Here is an 11,924-nt window from a genome sequence, read left to right on the forward strand (position 1 = left end):
CGAAAAGAAGGGATGACTTTCGAAAATATCGGCGAAAAAAGCGACCCCTTCCTGTAGACAAGTGCTTAGTTGAGGGTGAAAAAATTAATGTTTTTGGCTAATTTTTCGATATTTGTCGTCCGAAGTGTCGATCTTCAAAACGATATCGATTTAGTGAAAATCCGTCACCTCTGTCGAAAGTTTTAGACATACATACATACATACATACATACATACATAGATGCATTTAAACAGACAGGTGATATAGAGGGTTGTGTCATCTGCATCGATATAAACGAAAGATCTTTAAATTTGATTGGGTAAATCATTGATGACTATTAAGAAAGGATTTGGACCCAGAAGGTAGCATTGAGGCCCGCCAGTGTTGATACAATAGGCTTCAAAGAAAGAGAAGTTTTTAAAGGAAGACGTCAAACACCTTTTTAAACTATACTATTTTATGTACATAAAGTGGGCAACTCCTAGTTATCATACTAGTATTTAATGAATAAAGGTGGCATCTTTAAAATATCCACTTTATTTTCTAAAATTTATTGTGCTTCGTTTTAATTTCAGTTTTTTTCCTTTCAAACGCATAGTTATTGAAGTTTTAAAATGCATTCAATGTTTCCCATAATTTTAATAGAAAAATAAATAAATCGGTAATAAAAAAATTATAAAAAAAAAAAACCAACGGCACACATGCGGACGAAAATAGGAATTAAATATTGAACAAACATTTTTCAATCTTAAGATGGCAACATTAATACTAACAATAAAATAAAAAGTTCGAAACTATGGTTATGAAAAGTAATTCTAAATGGCTAGAACGTGTTTCAAAAATGGCGACATGCCGCAAGTTAGGAAAGCTCGTCTTTGTGTTTTCTATTTTATTTCATGCTGCGTATTGTTGTTTTTTGTTTTTGTTTTTTTTGTTTTTGTTTTTGTTTTTTGTGAACTTATTTCTTCCATTTTATTTTATGTTTTTAATTGGTTCAGTAAAATATGAAAAGGGCTGCTCCGGCGAAACCTGAATGGCGCGTTGACCAATCCTGGTTGACATCGTCTATCAGAGTTAATCAGCGAGGGCTTATCACCGGCTTCTGATCCAGTCTGACAGGCGCGAACTATAGAGGATTTTAGCATGTAGTTCCTGCCCGTAGGAGACAAGAAGGTCTAGTGTTACAGCGAGATGAGGACAACAGTTTCTACTACCAGAGGGCAATTGGAATCGATAATATTATTCCCGATCAAATACGTAAATACATACATAAATGCTACGTGCATATACACACACATGTAAATAATATGTGAGTGTATTTCAAGGTGTGTATTTGGATATGACATTTCAGGAATTTTGACCTACAATTATAGAATTATAAGCATTAATTCTAAATACAATTTTTCATTTATAAATGTGTTTAAAAGAACTACACACACATATACACACACACACACACACACATATATATATATAATATAAAGCTGAATGTGTGTGTGTGTGTGTGTGTGTGTGGTCACGAATAGGCTCCTATATAGTTGACTATTTTAAAAATCTGATTACATATAATGATAAAAAATGTATCGAGACACAGGAATGGTTATGTTTGATCTGGCAGAACGGTGGTTCATTAAAATTGTGGGGTCTGCATTCGCGCCTGATCCACAAAGTATGAAAATAAAAAAATAAAAAATAAAAAAAAAACGTTTACAAGTGTTTTTTATATAGATGTACATAAGAATACTTTGATAAATATGTTTTAACTTAAATAGGGATAGTATAATAAAATTCGTTCGCACCTGACCTCCATAGAATGGAAATATGTCACAAAGTTTAACAAGTTTTTTTTTTTTTTAATATAGATCCGCAGAATATTGTGATAAGTGTTTCAGTGTATGGTGTAATAAATTATAGGGGTTATCTATTTTATTTTTACTTTCATCATATTTTGCTTTGGTTTTGATACCCCCAAATTCGACGCTATCTCTTTACAACCATTCCTTTTCATAACCTATCATACTGTCATAAATCAGAGTCCATTATCTGTCGGCTGTTTTTGAACTCAGTAAACGACGGGTACTTTTGCTAATATATATATATATATATATATATATATATATATATATATATATATATGTGTGTGTGTGTGTGTGTGTGTGTGTGTGTGTGTGTGTGTGTGTACTAGCTTGGTGCACGGCGTGACTTGGTCGTATAAATTACTTATTTATTTATGCAGTTTGCGTATGTATTATTACAGTATCAATTCTCTATTGATTATTATATATTACGAGGAATAATTTGTGCAATGGACTAATTAGCAATAAATGAATAAATAAAACAAATAAATAATAACGATAATGTAGTCTATGAAATTCCGTCTGTATTTGTTTACAATATCACGTCAGCTGATATTTGGGCTTGATGGTGAATGCCTTGGAAATTCACCTCTGATTAATGTTTTGTTTTAAAATATGCAAACAAAGAAATAATTTGCTGCGATTTTAAATGGTACCTCTTCTTTTATCGAAAACTCAATTAATTAATGAGAAAAAATTAAAATAGAATGATGAGGTACACCCGGGATTGGACACGGGATCATTCGATCTGTAGTCGCTATGTTTAGACGTCAAAAATCTGCTTTTTTTTTCTAAGAAAAAATGATTTGTTGAGATTTTATTATCTCTCCTATCGGTGCAACCTAAAATATCCCTCTGGAAAAATTATTTATTATCTATAAGAAAGAAAGACTACTTTTAGGATCGGATTTTTTTCCATTTTCGATACTTATCGGAGGAATTTCTGTATAAAACATATTTAAGAACACTGCCAGACATATAAATCAACTTTTGTATGTAATTAGCAAAAATATAGGCTCAGCTGTTTCGGAACTTATAATGGAAAACTCACACACAGAAAGTGACTTTTATATAATAGTTAACATATAGACACAGTGATACAACATTGCGGCGATGGGACAGAGGTTGGAGCTTAGTTGACAAAGCGGAACTTATTAGATTGGAGACTTTTCTTTCGACCCTATGCCAAAGGGAGAGACTAGCAGTAAATGCACCAGCTCATATGTATCAACAATACTTCATGAATGGGCGAATGGTGGTTTTGTACAAGATACTCGCAGGCGAGAGTAGTCTCCTAGCACGATAGAGGAAACCCACCTTCTTTGAAACAGCCTTCGCAATGTCCTCAATGTATTTATTCCAATTCATATTGACTCTGAATGTTAAGCCGAGGGATTTGAAGGAAGAATTCTCAGGTAGGGTGTTATTTGTCATGGTCTTCTAGTAATTGTCAAAGAAGAGCAAGTTAGTCCTACTAGCATTAAACATTACCATCCATTTAAGGCCTAATTCTACTACGGTCTGGAGGTTATTTTCTAAGGATTCTGACATTGTCTTAGATTCATGTACATCCATTCTTCCCATAGGCATGTTATAGAGCGTTGTATTATCAGCAAATATACCCATCTCGGACACAATGTTATCAGGGAGATCGTTAATGAATATTAGTAATAATAGTGTTTCAGGGATCGACTCCTGAGGTACTACCGCATTCGTGTTACATAACAGAATTTGTCAAAAGTCTTTGATATATCAAGGCTACAGCCCCGGCTTCGCGCGCCTTATCCAATGCATAGTATATTCGTTCAAAGATGTCCGTTAAGATATCTGCAGTAGAAATAGCGTAAATCCACAGTTTGTCAGCTAGAAAATTGGTGTTTGCTAGCGTTGATTAAACACTAGCTCGCGTAAAACAAAAACAACTAACAAATACGTTTCGCATATCGGCTCAAGTTTCTTGTTTCAGATTAATTTGGAAAACCTATTTATATTATTAAAAATTGTCTTCGTATTATTTGTGCCCTCCAAGAAGAAAGTGTTTGCGATTACAAAACTGTGATATTTTATAGAGTTTTGATGAATCCATTATATTATTTGTTCTGTTATTGATATTTTTTTTATATATTTACATTTTTATTTACTTATATAATCTATATATCTATAAAAACGAAAATATCTCTGTGTGTGTTAGTCTGTCTGTCTGTCTGTCTGTGTAAACTTCACTACCAAATAACTCTGTCAATTTTCAGTCTACAGGCTCGAGATTTAACATAAGGGGTATTGAGATTTGGGAAAATATTTTAATCAGTTTTCGGCCAGAAATTTGCCTGTTAAGGAGTCAAAGTTCACCGATTTGACCTTTGAGAACTCTACCAAACTCCTCCGCTAATTTTGGGTCTAAACACTTGAAATTTTAGATGTAGGTTACTTAGACATGCAACAAGCTTTTAAATCAGTTTTGGGGCGAATGCTTGGCTGTTTACAGAGTTAACATTTGCAGACTCTACCAAACTCCTTCGCCAATTTTGGGTCTAAACGCTTGAAATTTTACATGTAGGTTACTTGGACATGGAGCAAACATTTAAATTTAATTTGAGCCCAAAACAATAAATGTTAAGGAGGTCAAAACTTGGGTCAAAGTTTTAAAAAATTTTATGTCTGCTGTCTCTACCAACTTTTCTCTATGGTAGTTAAATAAGCCTATTATATAGAAAGGCATTACCGTACATATTCACACTTTTGAATATATACATATTCACATAACGTTATGAACAGTAAATAGGGCCCGAGCAAAGCCGGGTAGAACTGCTAGTTTGAATATATTATTACGCTTGTTATCATGTTGGTCATCCCTTAGATTGAAAACGGAATATTCAAAATTGCTAATTAACATTTGAACATAAAAATGGTGTCACTGGTAAGATAAAACCTAGCCACATTCTGATTGGATGATGAAAACACTGGCTACATCCTAATTAGATAAGAGAAATATTGCTTACCAATCTATATATCTATAAAAGTGAAAGTATCTGTGCGTCTGTCTGTCTGTCTGTGTGTCTGTGTGTCTGTGTACATTTCCCTACGCAATAACTCTGTCAATTTTTAGTCTACAGACTCGAAATTTGATATACAGGGTGCTGAGATTTGGGAAAATCTATGTGATCGGTTTCGGCCAGAAATTTCGCTGTTAAGGGGTCAAAGTTCAACGATTTGACCTTTGAGAACTCTACCAAACTCCTCCGACAATTTTGGGTCTAAACACTTGAATTTTTAGATATATGTTCCTTGGACACGGATCTGACTTAATAAGTTGATTTAAGCTCCAAACAATAAATGTTAAGGGGTCAAAGTTTTTAAAAACTCACTTTTTTTTTTGTTTTTTTTTTTGTTTTTTTTTTTAGCTCAGCAACGTCGGGCACCCATACTAGTGAAAACTAAAACCAAAATGGCGGTTTAAAATTTCTGTTTGAATGTAATTCTTGGTTTAAATACTTAAATAATGTACGTATATTAACGTTTATTCATAAAAACTTATATAAAGAAATATAAAAATAAAACTCAAAAATGTTTATATGATGATTCTATTGTGTAAATTTTAATTAAACCGTAATAGATTATTTTTAAGAATACGAAGTGTGCTGGGGGGTTTTGTTTGTTTTTTGTTTTTTTTTGCTGTTTTTTTTTTTTTTGGTTTTTTGATCGGATTTTCAATTTAAATTCAATTTTTTACGGCATCTTTCGTTTATTAAAGTGTTAGGTGAAAGTACGGAATTATCTTTTTCCGGGTTATATTAATTTCATTTATACGGATTGAAAAGCTTTTTCTGTTGTTTATGCATCTACCTTACAGCTCTATGAGTTAAATTTTTTTACGATATTTTTTTGCTTATTAAACTGTAAGATTAAAATACAGAATAAAGTTGTAAAAACATCCTCCCACCAATATTAATGATGGTTTTGTACATAATAGCGTTATTATTTCAGCGCAGAAGTACCAACATTTGAACTTTGACTCCTTGGCAGCCAAATTTCTGTCCGAAAACCGATTAAAAATATTTTTCCAAATCTCAATACCCCTTATGTCAAATCTTGAATCTGTAGACTGAAAATTGACAGAGTAGTTTGATAGGGAAATGTACACACACAGACAATTTCACTTTTATAGATATACTAGCATGGGTACCCGGCGTTGTCATGGGTTGACATGAAGTTCCGTTTGAAGCACACCTGTATACTAATCATTTTCATCATGGGCAACGTGGATACCCCCACAACAAAAATAAAAGAACGGATGAAAACATGCAAATGTAATCGCCCCCCCCACCAAAAAAAAGAAGTACGTGATACCCTCTCCACCAGATGTTTCGGTAGAAGGGCTACAAAGAGAAGAAACTATTCTCCGGATATTGAGCACTGGAAAGAAAACTCACCCCCAACAAAAAAAAAATTAAAAATAAACCATTACAACTTTTGTTTCAATAAAAATAGCAGCGAATGTCCGTGTGATCGCAAAAAAAATCTACCAAAAATTAATTCTAAAAACAAGTAAATTAAATTTTTCATCATCTTATATTTCTAGTGCACCCCCCCCCCCAAAAAAAAAAATTGAATTTGTCATATCTTAGGGTTCGTTTTGTTTATAAAATTGTTAGGTGAAAGTACAGAATGGTCTTATAAAAAATAATTAAATTTATCGTTAGTTTATGTTTCAAATGTAATTCCCGCCTCCACCACAAAAAAAAAATGTATTTATCATGTGTGCCCCCACCCCCGTCGATCGCCAAACTTGAAAAAATGCTAGAGATTACATATCTCGTTGAACGCTTTGTCGTCAAAAAGTGGGTGCTCATTTTACGTTAAATTTATATAGAAAAGTGATCTTCCACGCTAAAATATTAATTTTCTTCTTTTTTTAATTTCTTCTTTCAAATAATAATTTATAAAGACTGTTTAAACGCATTAGGTTCCCACAAAAGTAGGTCTTAATTTTTTGTTATGGCTTAAATGACACTGGGCCACGTCGTAAAAAGTGAGCAGTTTTAATTTAAGATATTACATAAATTATAAAGAAAATCTGTTTCGCAGGCAATTAAACACACTTTCTGTGGTTTAATTATTATAATAAATCCTGGGCAACACCGATTAAATTTTATAAACAAAAAAAAGGAGCAGTTAATGCATGGGATGATGGATTGTGCTCACATGGAAAATTTACCTTGTGTCTGACTAACTCTGCCCTCGTGGGGATGCAAGGAAAAGACGACATTAGTTTTAATTATTTTTCTCTAACCCCATACCTCCTTCTCCCGAGCATCGACGTTGAAAATAAGGAAAAATGATGTATTCCGGAGCAGAAGTTTTTCAAAAAACAACTTATGAATTATATCGGCGTACGTATAGTTTACATGACCAAAGAAAGCTACTAAATACAGTGTAAGAAACGGATAACGCAACAATAACAAATAAAAAAAAAAAGGTTACTTAAAAATTAAGAATAAGCGAAAAAAAATTCCGAATTAAAAATAAAAATAATAAAGAATTAAACTATCAGTTATTCCCCTTGGATTTTCTAGTTTGGAAATTAAGCGGTTTCAGATTTCAGATAAAATAAGTTCAATCAAATATAAATTGAAATGAAAATAAAGTAAATTATTAACCTTTAAGTTATATTTTACATAATACAGGTGAAACGAGGCTATTATGTCGAATAAGTAATATCATCGAGCTAATTATTTAAATAAATTTAATTTAATGTGATATACAAATGACCGTAACACAATCAATATAGACGTGGCTTGAAGAATGCTTTATATAGAAATTACGCATGCAATCAAATGTCTCCTTTGACAGAAGTATCCTACTATGGGCATTAATATTTCTTGACCGGCAGAGGTGTACACACATATCGCCTTTATATTACTTTGAACATGGGGAATTGTACACACAGACAAAGTACACACACGGACGCTATTACTTTATATAGATTAATGGAGCCCACTAGACCGACGAGTCAAACGAGCTGAAACAAAGGAAGCAGAGAATACATTCGACAATTCTAAACAACACATGCCATTATGGTATCCATAGAAAAGATTTGGAGAAGCAACATCGCGTCTGTGAGAGAGAGTTTGCAGTGAGGAAGAAACATGTAGGGCCAATCAAATTACAGATAGGTTTTTGCAATTTTTTAACTATCTTCAAAGAAGGCAGGGATTCACCACCCGAAATATGATAACAGTACTCCATACATTGTCAAATAGTAGACCAATAGAGATAAGAAATAACCTCGGTAGAGCGATAGAGAGAACGATACCTAATGACCTTTTGTGCTTGCCATATTTCTTGGATTTTGTTTAACGCTCTTTGATTATTATTTACTCACTAGGAGTAGTCACACCGGCCATCATAAAAGATTTTTCCTTGGGAACAACTTCTGGCGTTCTCTGACGTCTGAGTTACAACAAGTCTCCTTAGATTTTCCAGACGGATTCACGTTATTGTAGTAGCCGCTTACCATTGATTTCTTGTTGGCGGCGACCATTGGTCTTCACTAGAATTTGGATGGCAAAAAGCCTCACCAAGATCCCAGTCCTCTTTGCACTCGTCAAACGGAGTCTGCTAGTGCTTTCTCTATTCAGTTTTTCCATCCTCCTCGACCCTCCTCGCTTTGGTGTGGTGTCAGTTTTTGGTGACACATATATACAAAAAAAGTTCTCACACAGGTCATCATCAGAAATTGCTGACTGACAGCAACCTGTGATGGTCTTCGGAGTCTAAATGACAAGTCTCCTCAGTTTTCCAGCACTCTCTATCGTTTTCGATAACCTTTGAAAACGAATTTGCGTTATCGCAACAGCCGCTTGTCATTGACTACTCGCTGGCAATGACCATTAGTCATCACTAGAATTTGGGTAGTAATAAACCTCGCCAACGGCTAGTCCTCTTCGCACCCATTCAGTAGAGGTCTGATTGGTGCTTTGCCTTCTCGGTCTTTTTATCCTTCTTGAATCTTCGATTACTTGATGTGGTGCCAGTTTATGCTGATTCTACGTTTTTGTTTAGGGGGGGTCGTCAATTTACAATTTTGCGGTTTCGGTTATATCAGTTGCATCTTTCTCTTTCAATTTTGTTGCAGTATCTAGATGTCCGGTACACATTTGTTGCTCGTGTGGGTGAGTTTCCGCATTCGAGGGTTTTCCTTAATAATTCAGCTGTTTTCGGGATTAGCGTGCAGGATAAAATGAACATTCCACAGTACACGAATGGTAAAGGAATGGTAAATCTATTCGCTGGTGGTATAAAATCTTCTTCTATTGTCGTATGTGTGTATAATGTTCATTTTATCCTGCATATATATGAAATGTTCGTTGTGTGTGCGAGCGCTTCTTCGCAAATACACGTAGTTAATAAACGTGACACATAAACTTTTACAGATAGCTTTTTACAATCAAACGATAATATGTCCGCTTGTCTCAGACCAGAGAATCATATACCTTCTTATTGGTCCAAATTCCTGAAGGAACGCCATCACAACGTGTAAGGTTTTACATGGGTTTTATTCGTCTTATAACTTTCCTTGTCGGAGTTGGGCACGCTGAGTCTCTTTCTACATTTTCCTGGTTCTCTGTCCGCTTTCAACAGAGGCATCTGCACGTCTGCTCGCTGAAGGACACAAAACAGATGATCTCTCATGTAAGCCTAAATTTGTTTACTTCTATCCAAATTCCAAATCTACGTTTAAATTTCTAAATCGACTTTGTATGTCTAATTTCTGCTGAAATTCCTGAATAAACATCCCGTAAATACACATTTTCGAGCATCTAATAACAATAATCGACTAGGTTACTCGGCGTTGTCCGGTCAGTATCCAACGATTTTAACCAGATCTGTCCAGCAATTTCCGAGAAAAAACATGTGGGATGCGCAGACAGACAGGCTAAGAGAAAAATAATATAAATGATAAACACAGTGTTATGCAATATGTCACCCAGAATTTAAGCAAGGTTGAATTTAAAACCGAGTATATCAAAACAGAGAAACCGACGCTAAAACTTATTGGTCTTTCGAATCGAATCTGTTTTTGGAGTCCGTATATTAGATCCATTGCTTTGTCTGCTTCTTGCAAAATTGTTTCTCTCTATCGCCTTAAAAGCTTTTTCATGAAGTTAACGTACCAATCTACTATCAGACAATCAGACTATGGAGTATTGTTGTCATAGTTGGGGCGGTCAATCTCGGAAACATATCTGTAATTTTATTAGCCCCGCCCTTTATTCTTCTTTGCGCCCTCTCTCTTTTTTTTTTTCTTTCTCTCTCTCTCTCTCTCTCTCTCTCTCTCTCAAACACACACAGATGTTATTCTGCTAGTCTCAGTCATTTTTATAAATACTATTATGACATAAGTTCTTCAGAATTGTCGGATCTCCTCCCTGCTTCCTTTGTTCCAGCTTGTCTGACTCGTTACTCTAGTGGTCCTCATCAAGTCACTGTTTTAATACATCATTATAATACAGCTTTGGTCTTTCCAAAACTAAGGCCAATATGCATCTCCTCTGTTTGCAATAATTATCTTTCTGTATCCATGTCTTGGCTGGAATGATGATTACCCCTCAAAAAGTACAAATTCCGGACCTTTTGTGGCCCATAAAAATTACTACCTGTGATTTAGGAGTTACACCGTGACCTTCATTAAGAATAAGACCTGACTATTGAGTCGCGTTTTATCTATTGATGACAGAGTGTTTAGTTCTTGTGCGTGTTTGGTTTGCTTTCATTTAATTTAGTTCATGCGGATTTCATGATCGCAATGTTAGGTAGTCGCGGTGGAGGTCATGGCTGACGTTTATTTAATTATCAGACATCGATATTGCGTATATAGTAGTCATCGCAGAAATCATTATACCAGTCTCTCTCTCTCCCTCTCTCTCTCTCTCTTTCTCTTTCTCTCTCTCTCTTTCTTTCTCTCTCTTTCTCTCTCTCTTTCTCTCTCTCCCTCTCTCTCTTCCTCTCTCTCTGGTTTTAATAATTGTCTTTTTTGTCTCTTTCAAGCCCACTCACACTTACTTTGTTTTTCCTTTTTTTCTGTTTATTTTTTATTTTCTCTTTATAAACTATCTTTTCTTCTGTTTCTCTATTTATTTTCCTCTTCGCATATATATATATATATATATATATATATATATATATATATATATATATATATATATATATATATATATACACACACACTAGCAGGGACAACCGACGTCCAGTATTTCATCTCAAATTTTTTTATTTTAATCTCAAACATTTTTATTTCCCTTTCAAAAACTTTTATTTTCTTCTCAAAAATTCAGATGCCTTAAATATTATTTTAGTCGCGTAAATTATTTAGAGCAAAATGAATTCCAGTACATATTTTATTAAGTTTGGTTCAAAAACTGCACCAGTACTAAATTAAAAATTTTAGTAGTTTTCTATACTTAAGAATAGCATAGAGAAAATTTAAAACATGATAAAAGTCCGAATTTTTTAGATAAGGGCTGATTGTTTATATTACTTGTATTGATTGGACTATTGTTCTCTTCTCGAGTGTTATTTGTGCAACGTTTCGGTCGGATTGTTCCTCGGCCCTCTTCAGGCATGTTGGTTGTTGTTTGAAAAATAAAAGAGAAAAGTTACTGGCTTTCGTAGATATTTTCGTATTTTGGGAATACGAAAATATCTACGGAGCTAGTAACTTTTCTCTTTCCTTTTCAAAATATAATGTTTACAGTGTATATTCTTATGCGGTTTAAAACGGCCAGATGGTTAAATAGGGTAAAAAACAATAGTTCGCTTCGTTGAAAACTAAACTCATTTCGAGTTTTTTATACAACCTCAATATTACATTCAAAGGCACGTATTCTTAAATGAGCTTTAAAAAATTATATTCCCCCCCCCAAAAAAAAAGTTGTACAGTTTAAAAGGGGTGGAGAAGAGACAAAAATGAATTTAAAGCTCCGGACAACGCCGTCTTAATATCATAAGTGTATCAGGTGTGTCCAAACTCAACCCGGAAACATGGAGTATCGCTGCTAGTATATATATATATATATATATATATATAT

This window comes from Euprymna scolopes, chromosome 32 (assembly GCF_053919585.1).
Source record: "Euprymna scolopes isolate OS-2025 chromosome 32, ASM5391958v1, whole genome shotgun sequence".
Classification (NCBI taxonomy): Eukaryota; Metazoa; Mollusca; class Cephalopoda; order Sepiida; family Sepiolidae; genus Euprymna; species Euprymna scolopes.